Raw genomic sequence first — 6312 nt, forward strand, 5'->3', positions numbered from 1 at the left:
CTTTGTTTCCGTAATCCTCATTTGCCGTGGGCATTGTTTTATTTTTACCCAAGACACCTGGAACAACCTCCCAATAATTCAGCTTTTTGGCAACATGTTTTATGCACGGGGAAAGAAAATGCGCTTGTAGAACCAAAGATGACACTAACTTAAAACGTCGATTGCCTTTTTTACATATTTTATTTCGTTTTGAAATAAACTGCCTTGACAGTTTGTTTAGTGTTTCCGATGAACAACCAAAGGAACACTTTAAATTCTCTTGCACTCGTGATCTCACTTCTCTTTTTGCAGAATTTGCCTAATCTAGTTCTATGCTAACAACAGGAAATGAAATTGAATAAAAAAGGTTCCATACAAAATTGGCAAAATTGAAATTTCCATAACTTTTTTAATCATGGAATTAGCACGCGACTTTTTAGCAATGAAGGTTATTAAAACGTTGCAACTATTGAACTTTAATTTCTTAGTGCAATTTGGCGATATCACTTGTCATGAATCTATTTATTTGCTCACCGTTTTAAACCTGCTCGAGTGTGGAAGAACAAAAAACTACCTACCCAGACTAAAATTGCTGTCTATCGTGCCTGCATCTACTCTGCGAGTAGAGTCCCTTTCGATCTTCCTAGATAAGTCGGGAAGAGGAAAGTAGATTCTGCTCGCCGCCTCCACATTTCTTATTGAGCATGCGTTAAAAGTTTAAATGTATTCGGTGTCAGTCGCGCGTGACCAATAGCCACAAAACCACAAAACGAAAACAGACAGCCGGGATATTTTCGGACATCTCTTAATTGACTTCCAAAATCCCAAGCAACATATTAAATTCCAAGAAACTGAGGATGTTGTGAAATGAGATGGTCACCATTCCGCAGTACTCCAAATTAAAACAAAAAGATTTCCTCTCGCACATTTTATCGTAATAAATTCTATGTTAAATTTCTTTGGTACTATACTTAAATTATCTGATTTTTGTTTGTATATATTTTCATGTAAAAAATGTTTAGACATTATATATACCTTCTTCAAAAAGACTGACCATCATGGGTATATAATTATTTGTGATAGTTTTATTTTCCATTACTTTGTACCACACAAGTGAATCATAGTGCTTGCCGGGTATTCTGATTGGCTATTTCGGAGGTGAATAATTGTTAATTGTAGCATTCAAGGTGACCTAATGTAGGGAATCTTGAATCCTGTTTTAGGCTTGCACAAAATAATTAGATTCTTTCATGAATGTAATGTATTTTAAAATCCGATAAAATATAAATAAATGAATAAAACAGGGAGATTTTCGAAGTAATTCGTCTTCTTGATTGTACAATAGGGCCGTTTATACGATAGAAAATATTACATAAGACGCGAACACTCCGAATAAATGGTATAAAATCTACGTTCACGGCTTTCTCAAGCCGCGGCTTATCCTGGCCTGGGAGTTTATACTCGTATAAATAATCAAGTGAAGCTATGATCCTCGCAGTTATGAACGCAATATGATCCATTTCATATATCATTTCATCGCTGACTCGTATAAATAGTTCCTTTCGCGTATTACGTACGCCGCGGCTTCTCTTCTCTCGTATAAACGACCCTAATGTGCTGACATGCGCGCGCGAGAGGAAGTGATCTCGTTTCCGAGAAATTATAAATAGTAACAACAACATAAATTAGGCTATTGTTAAGTCTTCTTGGAATTAGTAAGAGAACTTTTCCCCGAAAGGATACGGCCTTCAGTCGATCATGCTCAGGCTAGACCAGTGTTGGCGCTGTGATACGATTTGTCCAGCTAAGATCTACTGCGGCAGATGCAAGCTGGCATATTACTGCAGCGACGAATGCAAAAGAAACGACGAGTTTCGACATCAAGTGGATTGTCAGACAGCTACACTGAAAAGAAAATGCTCTTCTTGCGGAAAGGAAAGCACTGAATTGCAGCAGTGTGGAAGCTGTTTGCAAGCTTGGTATTGCAATCAAGAATGCCTTAAGAAAGCCTGGCCAACGCACAAAGTTACTTGTCGACAAGTAACAAAAAGGACAAATGATCTGTGCGACAAAGTGAGGAAATATTTCCACTTAAGAGATTCGACAGGCTCGCCAGGACTGGGAATTCTCTATTACTGGGGTAATTTTCCTGCCACTGATTTCATCAACCTTGCACTGAACGAAGGGTGCGACTATACCAAACCATTGTCGGCTTTGGTTTGCGGGGTTGGAGATCCGAGGAATGTCGCGCTATCCTTGGCTCAGCTTCCAGAATCCTATGAAGCGGAGCTCACTTTTGTTCTGAACGACATCTGAGCTTGCACACTGGCGAGGACAGTTCTTATTTTGTATTTGCTTTTAAAAGGTAAATCAGAAAGTACTTTCATGGTGAAATTATATATAATTCCGTACAAAACAGGCCCGGGTTGCTCGAAGCATGGTTAGCACTAGCCAGCGTTAAATACCATGGAAACCTATAGGTTCTGATACCTCATAAATTTTTTTGCTCTTTGGCCATTTCAATTTCAGCAGGAAAAGAAAACAAACAGCGGTTACAAACATTTTCAGTTTATACTTGACGTTTCGTATGCTGCACAAACATCATCAGAAGTGACGGTTAAAACTGTAACACAAAAATTTTATAACTTGAGCGAGGCAATGGTGACTAGTTACAAAATCGTAACTTCCGGTAGTTGATACTTCCGGAAGAAATTAATAAAGAAAAAGCTTCTCACTACCAATGTTTTCATTAAGAGAGGGTTTTAAGTCCCTGATTAATATCGATTCTTTAATTTTACACTGCAAGTCGGACTTTCCAGTAGCAAGGATTTCAAAATGGTCCCATTTGATGTTATGGCCTTTTTCTTTATTAATTTCAAGGCCAAAAAAGCGAACAAAAACATGAAACAAAGAAACTTGTCGAGGTTCATAACCAGCCTACATTTATTAACCATGGTTTGCTCGTTTTCCACCTTGCACTGCCTTTTCTATGGCTTTCTTTCCTTGTTTGGACTCGATTCGATCTGCTTTAACGTGCCCCTGTGATAAAAAAATCACTTCCTTTTTTGTCTTCAGATTTTGAAAGTGTGTTTGCTAAACACCTGACTGGCAAAATTTTGAACTTTGACCTTTATCCAAAGACCGTTTACTTTCAGTGTAAGTTTTGGATTTCACAATCCGCCATTACTCGGGTTCAGAACTGGCCGATTGGACTTCAGAGGGTTGGGTCCAGGGAAAAGTGACGTCAAAGGCTCACTAGCTTAAAATTTCAGAGTGTGAATGCAGCTTATTCTCTATGCAAAACGCGAGTTCAAAAGTCTGAAAGCCCAAAAACTCCCGTGCTGCATATTAACTCTGCGGCGTACACACGCGTTGCATTCCTAAACTAGTGAGCCTTTGGCGTCATTTTCTCCTCGATCCAGCTCTCTCAAGACCTTAAAGTTAGTAATGGCGGACCATTAAATAGGAAAATTCCAGTTAATATAAACAGGTGTCTTTTTGAAATCAAGGTTTAAAAGTTTGGTCGCTTAGTGTTTAGTTAATACAGTTTTGAATTCCAAAGAAAGATGACAATTGATTTTTTGGTCACAGGGGAACTTTAAGTTGATTGAAGCCTCCCCAGTTATTGAGAGCACGCTCTACAACCTACAGTAGGCCTTGAGAAATGCTTCTTATTATCTTAAAATGAAATAAATTTTCAGTAGACGTATCTTTCAAAGGTGGCGGACACTTCTAACAGTAACATGTCCCGGTCGTTAGTTTTTGTACTTTTTTACCATGCGTTATGTGTGATTTTTCTGTATATTCAATGACTGTTAAGCGTTTTTTTTTAAATGTTGGATTTGAAATGGTAATCATTTATCGTATTATTATCATTTAGTTAAAGCGTATCGTATTGTTACATTGCTACCGCCTCCGTATTTCAAAGATCGAAATACACATTTATCACAATAATAGTCATCATCATCATAATTATTATTATTATTATTATTATTATTATTATTATTATCATAATCATTATTATTATTATTATTATTATCATTATTATTATTATTATTATTATTATTATTATTATTATTATTAATGAGCAAATGTGAGAATGATATGTGTGTATGTGTGTGTATTGTTGAAATTGCATCCATTAGAAACTCGGAAAATCTCCGAGCCCCAGATGGGATTTGATCCCCCACCCTCCATGATCAAGTACGCATGTTGTAACCACAGAGCTACTGCAGACTCTATGGTGACCAAGGGTGAAATGTGGGTCTTTGACTAGACCTTCATCACGTAATTGAAGAGTCAAATAACGACTGGAAGCATAGTTTCCAATGGATGCAATTTCAACATCTCATATGGGTTATATCATTCTGCGTGACGCTGTTCTAGTCAAAGACGCACATTTCACCGTTGCTCACCACACAGTGTCCAGTAGATCGGTGGTTAATTAGAGCATACGACTAGATCACGGAGGGTTGTGGGTTCAAATCACATCTGGAACTCGGATTTTTTCCGAGTTTCCAATGGATACAATTTCAAAAACACTCAGATATGCGTGATTATTATTATTAACGTTTTTAAATTTAACTGCAGGAGGAGAACAAGTCGCATCATCAGTAACACAGATTTGGTATTCTCTGCGGCTCAGCGAGGATGACTTTAAGCTAGTGATTCGGACCCTGCATGAATTGATTAAAGCATCGAGTCTTGAAGAGCTGACACAAGGCAGAATGAAGATACACCAGAGTCACTTTCAGAGGATTATTGAAGTATGGTGTACTTGGATTCAACTAAGCTCCCGTGGCGGAGATTGGATCACCGAAGCTCGGCGCAGGCAGTTCGAAGACCCCGAAGCAAAGAACGGAATGTACCTGATGGAAATCCCGAAGGAGCACAAAAGATCAGCATCAGAGTGGTTTGCGAATGGGATTCTGCTAGCAAACAAATCTCGAGAGGTTCTTCCCCGAGAGAATTTTACTCTGACGGGTTCCGACTTCTTACTTAATAACAACAGGGGCGCTTTCAGTTACATCCTTCAATCGTCCGTCCTTCCATTCTGTGGATGGGATTACAAAGAGGTCCGACGATGGGGATACTCTGCTTGTATCCTGAAGATGTACAGCGAGTACGTCAGTCACGTGCTCAAGAAATGCGCTTTGAGAATGGCCAGTGACAAAGTCGAGTTCCACTTCCTGTTATGCAACTGTATGGAGATCACACCATTTCTTCCTGCAGGCTGGACGTTTGATCGGGTGACCACCTCTAACATTGCGGACTTCGTTCCTCTGACACAACTACTGGACACTTTCAAGCCGTTTCTGAACCTCAATAACTCTTTTGCGGTTATTATCACCGAGTTTCTAAACTGGGTTCAGCTCACAAATTTGCAGATAGAAGCGATGACACGAGCCCATTTTATGCCACGAGGAGACAGCTTTCGCAAGAAAGTTTTGCACGACACAAACAATCCTGCCATTTCCAGTTCAAGAGGGTTCCAAGCTTTTGTGGAATACCACATCACAGTGCAGAGTTTATCCATTTTCTCCGAGCGTCTTTATTGAGTCATGAAATCCCCGCTGAGAGAAATCGAAGGCGCAAGTGGATCTCCGTGGCTGACTATAATGGGTTGATTGCACGAAATTTCCTTCGCTGCCGCAATCGAATTGTACCATCAAGATGGATGCTAAATTGTCGCCGAGTAACCATTCTGAACGGCTATGAGAGAGCAGTAGAGTGGATTCTCAAACCAAAATGAAACGGACACTGTTCGAACTGTCTACCCGTCTTGTTTTCCCTAGATTGTCAAAAAGCGTTTTTCTAACGTATACTAATAATCGATAAGTTCACATAATTGTTAGGTAGCTAACGCGACGGGCAAACCCTGACTATGTTTCGTTTGTTTGTACTCTTCTACGACTCCGTTCAATTAAACAGTATTATGCAACGTGTTGAGTTGTAAGATCAAGATGTATCACGTTCCCACTAGTTAATGATATGGTGGTGGAGTTTTGTAGAAAACGAATAGGCTTAAGCATCGAATCCGGGACGATAATTCGGACGAATGATATGTTAACAAAAAGTGTCACCTTTAGTTTAGGCCGCTCAAGTCCCCCGGAGTGGGGGAGGGGGGGCTCCGCTCCGAGGTCCGACCCGTTACTCTTTTATATACCATTTTTGGCAGAAAAGATACCCGTTTCGTATACCTTCCATTGGAAAATAATGAAAGGCCCTTTTAAATAGCTAAATGACAAATGCCCCTACCCTTTCATATTCTTTCGACTCGTGAAATCCCTCCTCTTTCATATACCTGAAGCGTGAAAAAGGTACTCCTTTCGG

General features: G+C 39.5%; 1 pseudogene; it reads left to right on the plus strand.

Moving 5' to 3' along the window:
* Positions 1-1530: 1530 nt before the first annotated feature.
* On the plus strand, positions 1531-5924 carry LOC138057000 (uncharacterized; annotated as a pseudogene).
* The last annotated feature ends 388 nt before the right edge of the window (positions 5925-6312 follow it).

Source organism: Montipora capricornis, chromosome 7 (assembly GCF_036669925.1).
Source record: "Montipora capricornis isolate CH-2021 chromosome 7, ASM3666992v2, whole genome shotgun sequence".
Classification (NCBI taxonomy): domain Eukaryota; kingdom Metazoa; phylum Cnidaria; class Anthozoa; order Scleractinia; family Acroporidae; genus Montipora; species Montipora capricornis.